Source organism: Stegodyphus dumicola, chromosome 9 (genome assembly GCF_044657685.1).
Source record: "Stegodyphus dumicola isolate Sdum_Otavi_A_Nest chromosome 9, ASM4465768v1".
In the NCBI taxonomy this organism is placed as follows: domain Eukaryota; kingdom Metazoa; phylum Arthropoda; class Arachnida; order Araneae; family Eresidae; genus Stegodyphus; species Stegodyphus dumicola.
Genome location: NC_140776.1, coordinates 177,863,116 through 177,874,931, shown reverse-complemented (window position 1 = coordinate 177,874,931; position 11,816 = coordinate 177,863,116). Strand labels below are relative to the sequence as shown.

Sequence of the window (11,816 nt, the reverse complement as noted above, 5' to 3'; positions counted from 1 at the left end):
GCCTTCGTGGTGTAACGGTAGCACGCTGGGCCAGTATTCCAGAGGTCCGTGGTTCGATTCCCGGCGAAGGCGGTTGTTAATTTTTCAGCTCTCCGGCCTCCAAAAAAATCCTAATGTCTCTACAAGGGTTTCTTAAATTGTGGGTCGCGACCCCAAGGGAGTCGCGGAACTTGCAGCAGGAGATAGCCAAAAATTTTAGCAATTTTGATATTTCTTTTATTTATTATAATAATTTTACAACTACCAAATATTTTTACACAATGTATCTGAAAACTGATAAACACAATACAGGCAAAGAAAAAAAACGAAAGCGTTTCGACGCATTCTTTTTATAATATAAACGTTCATTTTCCTTCCTTTGCAAGTGACGCTGTTATTTCCTCTGTTACTTATTTAAAATTTTCACATTGTTCTATATCTTAAAATTAGAAATGAAAGTTAATGACCTAAAACTGCAACAGTATATTACAGTACAAGTAAAAAAATTGTTAGTTTCACTCACGCGTGTGTCGGATTTGCGGGATACTTATGGGGTCCCACAAAATTCTTGTAAATGTTATGGGGTCCTGGGGGTCGCGAAAAAATTCTCAGTGATAAAAAGGGGTCGTGACTGGAAAAGTTTAAGAAACCCTGCTCTAAGAGACTCTTTCGATGCACTCGACGACCCACTCGGCACTCGCTGACCGAGTGTCAACTCGATCGACTCCGCACGGACTAACTAACTCCGCGTGGCAGCAGGATTTATATAGCTTTTGGCTTGTGTTCGAGAACATTCTGGGCTAAACAGGTAAGAATTCATTCCAGAAGGTTCTCCATCCGTCTATGGCATATCGCCAATTTTGTCTCCAAATGGGCGATTTCTCGTCAAATGTGGCAGCCCTGCATTCCCTTGACATTTTATGGCAACCCTAAAACTGCTTTGAGGGGAAGCTCCCCCCCCCGCGCCTTGACATTTCGTAACAGTATTATAGCTTTTTGATTGATTGATGATTGATTCTGTCAACGTTTAATCGCCTTAACTTGATTTTTCAGATATTGAAAAATAAATAAATAAATATTATGTTAATTTGAACATGCAGAAATTTTGCTGTTGCTCCAGCAAAGATCTTATTTTCAGTTTAACGAGCGCCTAATAGGCAATATACACATTAGGAGTGCCTAGTAGGTAACGTACGAAGACAAGGGAAAGGAAATGAGAGAATCAAACTTTTGAACTTCAATGTTTTGCACATAACTTAGATAAAATGCGAAAAATTCTTTATTCCGCACTTTAACGGAGCAAATCAGTTCATCTGCCGATTACCTAGGTAATGTACACAGTTTCGCACTTTAGGAGTAACATATATAGTTGGAATAAATGCATTGTCTGGGTGGGGTAATGTGAGATTAAGATAAGGTTATCATAAATATTATCAAAAATTTGTGTTGTGAAGGTGTGTGTCGGAAAGCGAGAGTGAAAATGATGTTTTGGATTCAGATGAGTAGTTATTTTGATATTTGGATAGAAGTGTTAAATCCTGTTGATAGTGTTGCGTATCGAGGTGTTTTTATTTAATAATCTGAGTTGGCAGTGTCTGTGTTAAGTTTATGTGCTTTTCCCATGTGTTGAGTTGATTTTTGTTGTGCGAGTTTGATATGTTCTCTCTCTTTTTTTTTTTTTTTTTTTTTTTTTTTTTTTTTTTTGTGGTATTCTAATAGTCAATTCAGGATTGTTATATATTTTTTTAATTAAGAAACCTGAAGTTACTTTAAAAGCGTTACATTTCGTTCATATTATAAATCAGAATGCATATAAATTTATATCATTTGAAGAATTACCTAATCGTTGCCACATGTTCTGTTCAAATACTGTAATAAATCTAAAACGATGTATAAAAGAAATTAAGCAAACAAAACAAAAAAGAAACAATTTTTTTACAATTTTTTCCCACAAGGCAAAAATGCATAAAAACTCAAAATATCTATATTAAAAATTACGAAGTAAATCTTAAACACTTATTTCCTCGAATAAATTTCAGAATGGATTAAACATAGTTTAATTCGCAAGAATAAAAGAAGGCGTTATCTTTGTTGTTGCGAAGCTTAGTTTCTCTAGATTGTCAACAAATCCGCTATTTTGCCAAGTTTGAAATGTAAACAAACCGACTGCAACCAGAATACGAGGTGCACATCTACATGTTATAGCAGTTTATAGTATAGTATAGTTTTATATATACAAACTTTCAACGTTCTGAGGTTACTCGTTTTTGAGTCGTTGAAATATGATGCCTGAAAATTTTCGAGATTACAATACTTCTATTTTACTTCGTACAAGGAAGTAATAAGTTAATTTCTTATTATTTTGTTTTACGTAGGTCGAAGTAAATATAAAAAATCCAGAATATATTTATCTTGTTATTTACATACTGAAATATTTATCCAATTTTTCAAATTTTGGGTAAATTATTAAAAATTTAAAATTGATTTAAAATTTGATTTTTTTTTCCTAAGTTTTAAAAGATCTAGATCAAACTAAAATGTGTGCAACTCAAACAGATAGCTTTAAAATTAAACAAATTGCAAATGTTTATATCAGGGAATGAAGTCATAAATGGTTTTGCAAGAAAGATGCCCCCCCCCCCAGTTCTGTCTTTTTATCAGTTATACTTACTGGCTTCTGGATATATCCAGGAAAAACTGGCCTCGGTGTGAAACCTTTGTTAAATATGTGATTTAAAATAAACGTCAGTGTCTCTCTAATCGTATTGCATCTTCTTCAGAGATATGTAACTCTGTACTTAGTTTTTAAGTGATATTTCTGAAGTATAATCTTGTTCTGAGACACTTTCAAGTAAAATCGGCAAACGTTTTGATAAACAATGTAAATAAATGATTTAATGAAACTTAAAACACAGTTTTAGGACTTCAGAAAATGATGGAACAATAAAATAATTCGAATTATTAAACTTTGAAACGCATTACATTTTTAATTAAACAGTTTAATCTGCAGGATGGCAACATTACCTGCCATGTTTTGCAGCAAAGCATTTATATGAATGTGACCTCGAACAGGATTTTGGCAGTGATTTATGAAGCATGGTAATGTTTCTTCTGGCGGTAAAACGTTTTATTCTTGTTACTTCCTCGCACGAAGTAAAAAGGAAGAATTGTAATCGCGAAAAGTTTCAGGCAGCATATTTCAACGAAAATATCCATTTTGACCACTATCGAATGCAATTTAACGAAGTTTTTGCGTGATATCTGTACGTAAGGATAGAATAAAAGACTCGTTTCCTCCAAAAAAAATTATAAAACTGCTTTAAAATGAATTCTGAAGAGAATTTTTTGTGGCGTCTGTACGAACGTATGTAGGTATCTCGCATAACTCAAAACCGAGTAGCCTTAGAACGTTGAAATGTTGTATATAGGACTGTTATAACATGTAGATCTGCACCTCGTATTTTGGTTGCAATCGGCCGCACCAAACGTACATAAATATATTTATATATATATATCCAATCTGTTACCCAGCTCAGTGTTCTCAGTTTCTTTACTCTTATAAGTTTCTAAATAGTACATTTTTTGCTTTAAAAATGATTGAATTATGTTGTTCATATCTTCTGGTTAAGGTTTTTATGCCGTTAGTGAATCTATATTCAATATTTTTAGAATTGTCAACAATTTTAAAGTTGTTTAAGTTCCGCTAAGCCTTTTTTTTTTTTTTTACGGCGGCCATTGATTGTTTACATTTGAAACAGCAGACTAGTGGATTTGTTGCCAATCTAGAGAAATTTAGCTTCGCAACAACAAAGATAACACCTTCATTTATTGTTGCCAATTAAATCATGCTTAATCCTTTCTGGAATTTTTTCGAGGAAATAAGTGTTTAAGATTTACTTCGTAATTTTTAATACAGATATTTTGCGTTTTTATGCATTTTTGCCTTGTCGCAAAGTGAGAACTTAATTAATTGAATGAGAAATACTCAATCGTGTGTGAAAAACTGTTTCTTTTTTGTTTTGTTTGCTTAATTTCTTTTATACATCATCGTAGCTTTATTATAGTATTTGAATAGAACATGTGGCAAAGATTAGATAATTCTATTCTTTAAATGATATAAATTTTGTGCATTATAAGTTATAATATGAGAGAAATATAATACTGTTAAGTGAATCTAGCGGCAGGGTGTCACTATGGTAAACAAATACTAGAGTGAATTTTAAAGAATGCATTTATTCTATTGTGGTTTATGCGCTGTCGGCGAAGTATATTTAATTCAATCCAATAAGTTTAAATGAAATGCAAGAAAAAATGCGTATAATTTAATATTCCGTACAAGGAAGTCATGTGGTGTACACATCAGAGTTTTTTAAACCGAAAGTCATGATGTTAAAATACATGTCCTAGCTTTCAAATCTTTCATTGTCTCACTCTCCCTTGAATTTGCTATGAAATAACAATCATTCCTGCGAAACGGCTATTCGGAAGCTAAATTAGACCTCTATGATCCTGAATGACAAACGAAGTGGTAACTAAAGTGAGACGTTAGATTAAAATTGTTTGACAACCAAATATTAGCTCAACTCATAGGTACGTGACATGATAGATAGTAATAGACTCAACTGTTGTCCATGACAGCAGTGCTCTGTTGAAGATATCATTTAAGCGACAGTGATTAATTCAGTTTCGCCCTCTAGTTGTCAGGTTTACTGATAGAGAGAGATACGAGACAGTTACATGAAACAAGACGACGCATTATGGCTCAACAAAATAAATCTTAATTTCGATTTAATGTCTCGCTTTAGGATGGCAACAATCCTCGAAAATGGTGAGAGATAAATAACAGAAATTGAGTTAAAATGACAATGTGAACCACTGTTGATGTTAAGGAGACGGTGGACTATAAAATAGCTAAAAAGCAATCAAAATGTTGAATTTGCTTTTTACTCTCATGACATTCCATATGCGTAACTACATCGCATGCAAAAACCCGAATTCAAATATTCTAATTTTTAAAGTTACAAGCATTTAAAATGCGTAAACAACGTAAACTTTGCCCTTTAAATTTTGGAGAAAATGTAAAAAAAAAAAAAAAAATGTTTTTTAATAGTTATTTACTTATGTAATAATTATATATTTGCCCCAAAGAAGTTTTTATTTCTTAAAAAAAAGCTAGAAATGTCAGTATTGACAACTATTAATGAATTTAACTTTAGTTATGTGAATACTATACACTTAGAACAGGAGGAAACAAATTCGTTTTGGCTAATCTTTGGAATATGGTAACAGGTAGTTTGGCGACATTTTGGTAAGGCGATAAACGTTACTAGCGCGGACTTTAGCAGTGTACATGGATAAAGTCAAGAGTGTGCGCAATGCCATTTTTGTGCAATCCTGGGATGTTTTTTTAAGTGAAAATTGGTCGATGTGTACATGGATACCGCGTATGTGCAATTCTTAAAAACGCGGCAAGCAGTTTGCGATTCTGCACTTTCTCCCAATTTCGCACCTAATCTTCGTCATGATTAAGCACTTTTGTTCCATAGAAGTTCTCTAGCATAAGCGTAATTCGGCTAGCAGATTGTTGGAAAAAAATGTTGAAGAAAAAAAAAAAAATGCCTTTACTTCGTGAAAACAAAATGGCGTCCAAACAAAAACTAGCAGGTTGCTGTAGCAGGATTGGTCGCCAAATTTTCGCCAAAACATCGCCAAGCTACCATAATCCAAAGATTAACCCTCGTTTTCCCTACTTGCTGCAAAAAAAGCGTGATCAACGTCGCTTGATTGGATTATTCAGTTATTCAATTATGGCAAACCACACACACGAGGGCTATCTGCCTAAAGGGAGAGATGCCTTCGTGGAGGACTTTCGAAGGGAAACTGGCTCGTATACACGTTACACATGGGAAAAACCACGAAAACGCCCATGTAGCCAGCCCATTCGCGGGATTCGAACCTCGGACCGAACTACCAGTGTTCAACGTCAACGTCGCCTGAACTAAAGCAAAAAGAGACGTTTAGCTGCTTGGTAAAAAACAGAAATAGTAAAAAATATTATAAAGCATTAAAAGATAATGTAAATGTAACAAATAAAGATAAAGCATATGATTCGAGTGAATTTTAAAAGTTTCATTGGATATAATGTATAAATTGTTTCTACCTCTAACTTCGAATCACATACCAATTTACGATATGTTTATTTTTCTGATGTTTAATATTATGAGATTAAAAATAGTTAAATGATACGAAAATGTTATCTAGTGTCTATTTTCCAAATACTCATTCACCATGTACTAATGGTGAATGTTCAGCATATAAGAATATTATATTTCCTTCTCCGCAATTCATTCACGAAAAAACGCACTTAAGACTCAGAATAAGAACTTAAGAACTTAAAACACACAGTACATTCAAAATGAGAAAGGAAAATAATAGAAGTTATAAACTTACCAAATTATCTGATTCAAATCTTATTTATTGCAACAACTTCAACTATTATTACACTTTGAATTGCACAAGAGGCCCTTGCTTTTACAACTGCATTTATTTGTGGAACACTTCCTTTTGGAATGGCAGCGTGTACATAGACTCCTCTCTTTTCGACCTACACTAGAGCATATCTGTGATTGTCGACATACACCGGTGAGGGTCCGAACGTACAAGAATGTAAAGAAATATTCGACCTTTCACCGACGTATTTGGTAAATGTTGACATTCTCCGGATTCTAAACATATCCGTCAAAATTTTATGAGAATAATTTTTTGTTTAAAAGTTAATATGTTTTGTATTTTCACAATTATATCTTCCACATTTTGCTGTTCTCATGCTTTTTCTTCCACCCTGCTTATCCAACCTTTCTTTTGAAGTGGGGATATGTAAGATATGGCAAAATACAATGGCTGTTCAAAAAAAAAAAAAAAAAAAAAAAAAAAAAAAAAATAGTTGGCCATCTCGGAATTGATATTCTAAATTTGGTGATCTGCCTCTAAATTCATCTCTTCTCGCAGGTTCCAGATTTTCTTACCTTATGTAACATTTTAATGCAGATACCGCTTGCCCAATCAAATTAATGGTAAATCTATTAACGTATTTCTCCCACTTCCCTAGCGTGCCTTCGTGGTGTAACGGTAGCATTCTGAGCCGGAATTCCAGAGGTCCGTGGTTCGATTCCCGGCGAAGGCGGTTGCATATTTTTCATCTTTTCTGCTTCCAATTAACTTAATAAGTCTGTTATCGTGAAAGACCGAAATTGGAGAACGTCGACTTCTGCATTGCTTATAAGTTTATGATGTTGGGAGGTCCCAACTTGTCCGCAACAGTAGTAGTGACTGCTATGAACTGGAAATTACACAAACTCTTAAGAAGGGATTAACTCCCTTTTTATTTCCCTTTAGAAATCACAGTTGCGTTCACTGGACGCTCACAAACTACGCCGACCCGGCGGTTGAACAAAATAGACAAAAATGCAACTAAAAAAAAAAAAAAAAAATCTGAAATGTTTCAGATTTTAAATTACGTCCAAAGGGGCGTTTTTTAACATTTTGTGTGTTACCTTTCTTTATTAAATATCATGTTCCTCGCACTTAAACCATAAGATCCAGTGCAACAGCAATATCGCAAAATAGTTTTAAAACGAGCATAGCTTTAGAATTTCCGATACAGAGACTGACGCGCTGGAGATAAAATGTTTTTTCTGCACAACGTTGCCATTGCTCGCTTTGAAATCCTTGAGTTTGTTAATCAAAAATTCGTCAAAGTTTTAAAAAATAGGAAATCGATCATAAAACAAATTTCAAATTTCAAATTTGGTCTTCCACATGCTCATATTCGTTGGAGGATTACGTTATTCAAAATTCGATGACTCTATGTACCGTTGTTTTATCACAATACGAGAAATATACATACATTTATGCAGATTTTTCATTATTTAATTTCTTCAAATATAATGCAGGACTCTAACATTTTGTGGCAACAGTTTGAAAAGTGAACCGACATTTATGAGTCCGACGCAAAATGTCAAAACGAAACTAATAGTCCTTCGGGATTCAAATCCCTTTGGACTAATAAATGACAGGATGAATAAATAACGAGATCAATACTACGAGGCTCTATAATCGTAACTAACTTAACCGCGTTCTGAGATACAGCTGAGATTCAGCAAACTTTCTGATTAAGAATTTGAAAGATTCAACGAACTGTCGAAATAGGCACACAGGCCGAAACGTGCGGTTCTTAAACTTTCTACCAAGCAACCTTCACGCTCGTGATTCAAGAAGCACACTTACAATCTCGCTTCCCTTCTATTTAAACTCAATTACTTCTGCTAAAATTTTAATACTCTGCGCGTTCTACTACGATTTACATACTCTGGCATTGGCAATTCTAGGGGAAAGTAAAGGCTTGACAGGAAAGGTAGCTTAAAATAAATGTTAATTAAAATAAATATAAACCTTATAAGTTTTAGCCAATCAGATTAACGAAATATTTTACTATAAATATTGTTGGAATCACCCCCCCACCCTCTTTCTCTGCTTGTGCTTGCTGGCTGAAGGACGTCTCTTGCTTTGCTGCTTTTGTTTAAAATGTAATGCGCCATCATCAAAATTGTGGGGTGCAGATTGCCCCCTATTGTAAAGTGCCACAAGTAACAAAGGTATATTTGGAATATCAAGTGATTTTTGTGATTCTTCAAAAGTTCCCGACTACCAAACTAAACTTTATCATCACATATACATATATACTTTTAGTGCACCCTACTGCAACTAAAATGGGATATGCACAACTACATGTTATAGCAGCTTTATATACAAATTTTCAGTTTGTATATAGAGCTAGTATAAGTTTTGAGGCTAGTAGTTTTTGAGTTATGCGAGATAAATACATACGTACGTACAGATGTTACCGGAAAATATTTTCTAAACCCATTTTAAATCCTTTTTGCATGCCGTTTTGGGAAAAAGAGTCCTTTCTTCTATCCTTACGGCCCACCAGCGGCCGAGCGGTAAAGACGCTGAACACTGGTAGTTCGGTCCGAGGTTCGAATCCCGCGAACGGGCTGGCTGCATGGGCTTTTTCGTGGTTTTCCCCATGTGTAACGTGTATACGAGCCAGTTTCCCTTAGAAAGTCCTCCACGAAGGCATGCCTTCCTTTAGGCAGATTGCACTCGTGTGCTTTGCCATAATTAAATAATCCAATCTATCCTTACGTACAGATGTCATGCAGAAACATAATTAAATTGCATTCGATAGTGGTCAAAATGGATATTTCCATTGAAATAAGATACCTGGAATTTTTCTTGATTTTAATACTTCCTTTACTTCGTACAAGGATGTAAAATGGAGGAAGAGGGAAAAAAGTGCGAACAGTAGAAAATTTGTGGAGCGTGGATGCATAGTATCAGTTAGTGATATTCCAAAAATAAGAATTGCATACTTATATACTGTCTTATTTAGTAAAATGAAAACTTTTTAAACGAACCTCAATAATACATTTTATTTTAAATGCTTTTGGTTGATCTAGATTACTAAAAAAATACTAAAAAACGATTATAACTTCGGTACCAGTTGAAATTTTAAAAAGTATTACAGGTATGGAAAAAGATTCTATTTAGAAATATCAATATGTACGTAAGAAAATGAAAATAAACTGGCATTTTGATTTTAAATCACCACAGACGAACTCAGCTGATTATTGTTTACGTTTATATTGTTGCGTGCGTACGGGTTACGAAATGAATGCACAAGTCCGAAGAAAAATGAACAAAAATTTATTATTATAACAACAAATATGATTAAATAATCGTGCAGCATCACAATATATCACAGTAGTTATCTTTTAACTACCCAAACGTTCAAAAGAACGTAATTCAAAACAGCTAAAGAAAGCTAATGCGCGAATTCGCTACAATCAACAAGAACAGTTTTCTAAACAACAACAAACTAAGCAGCAACTACGAACTGAGATGTTTTCCTCCTTTTATAAGATTTTAAAATCACGCGCTAGAATTTTTTAGTACTTTCTAGAAATCAAAAAGAGATATTTATTAAATGTTTAATGCACGCGCTCTTGTATTTTCAATTTTCCGGCTTAGCTTTCTTCTTTTAATATTCGTCACGCGCTGCACTGCGCGAGAAATAAAACCATTTAATTTATAATTCAACTAACATTAGCTTTTTAAATACCAAATTCGTAACAATATTGTTATTGTTTACGTTAGTTTACGTTAATTGTTTACGTTTTCAAAACATTTGGTATCCTTCTGTTATCGGCACCGGATTCAGAAATGTATGTATGCCTGTATGTATGGATGTAAGTGTTCCTGCATGCATGTATATATGTACGTATGTAGGTATGTATATACACACATATGTACGTATATAAATACGTACGTGCATACATGCACACATTTCTTAATCCAGTCTCGATGACAGAAGGAAAAAATTTGAATTCTGTCTCGTGTGCTCGAAGAATTAACATCATCACTAAGCAGTCAAAAACTTCAGTTCCCTCCATGGCTCGGCGGGCATTAACATCAATATTAACATATCAAAAATTTATTCGGAACTCATCATTAAGGAGAGCAGGACACATTTATACACTGTAATAAATTATCTTTACTTAATATGTTTCACAAAAACAAATAATCACTGAACACATGGACTGTATTCCTTCACTTTTATTTCATTACACTAATTATAAATAAGATGTCATCGATGCGAAATAATTGACACAATATAAGCGAGCCATTCTACATGGCTGTCACAAACACAATTCTATCAATCATCTTGTTGCCACACATAAAGTTCAAAACTAAAGGAAGAAAAACAAAAAGAAATTTACGCTGTTTGCAACAATAAAATGAAGCAGACGATACTCACATAAACACACTGATTGGATATTTTAATTTAAATCATTATTTAATTCGTTAAAGAATCGGTGATTTTAACTAAAGAATAAAAAGAAATACATTTTTAACGAAATTATAAATGAATCCTGCGTTGGAATTGCATGATGAACTTTCCAGATCAAAAAGAAAAGTGATATAAATGCATTCTACTTGAAAATTCGTATTTTATTGAAGATTTTGATTCATAACGGATCTGATTTTTTTTTTCTTTCCTTTCTTTGCGAAACAGTGATTTACGGTTGCTTATATTTTTCAAACATTTGTATCAATTAAACTTAATTTTGTTTTCAAAAATTTCTGTTTGTATTTTTTATCGGAGAAACAAAATGGCTCTAACTACTTCTGTTTCATAAACGAAAAATTGTGTTAAATTATCGCCGACTTGATTTGGTAAAATGTTTTGTTAAAATTCATTGACATGTAGTATGTACATCATTGGGTCGAAAAAGACACAGTTTTCTACAGAGAAGATTTAGGCTTTTGGAAACTTATAAGGTATTTCTCCCACTTCCCTAGCGTGCCTTCGTGGTGTAATGGTAGCACGCTGGGCCGGTATTCCAGAGGTCCGTGGTTCGATTCCCGGTGAAGGCAGTTGCATATTTTTCATCTCTCCTGCTTCCAATTAAACTAATGACTCTACAAGTGGCGCCCGAACTAAAAGGGTTGTGGATGATGATTCTCCGCACCCATGATTTGGCGACTAGGTATCCTAAAACCCTAGTCGCCCTTTAAGAAGAGGAGTATATAAGGTATTTCTCCAGCTTTCCTAGCGTGCCTTCGTGGTGGAGTAGTTCAGCACGCTGGGCCGGTGTTCCAGAGGTTCGTGGTTCGATTCCCGGCGAAGGCGGTTGCTAATTTTTCATCTCTCTGGCTTCCAAAAAATCCTAATGTCTCTACAAACTGTACCTTGTTTATGAACGTTTTGGATA

At 34.1% G+C, this 11,816-nt stretch overlaps 1 non-coding gene across 1 annotated transcript; it reads left to right on the top strand.

Moving 5' to 3' along the window:
* On the top strand, positions 1-72 carry TRNAT-AGU (transfer RNA threonine (anticodon AGU)). The gene has a single exon. It is a non-coding gene; the product is annotated as a tRNA-Thr (tRNA).
* Positions 73-11,816: the final 11,744 nt, after the last annotated feature.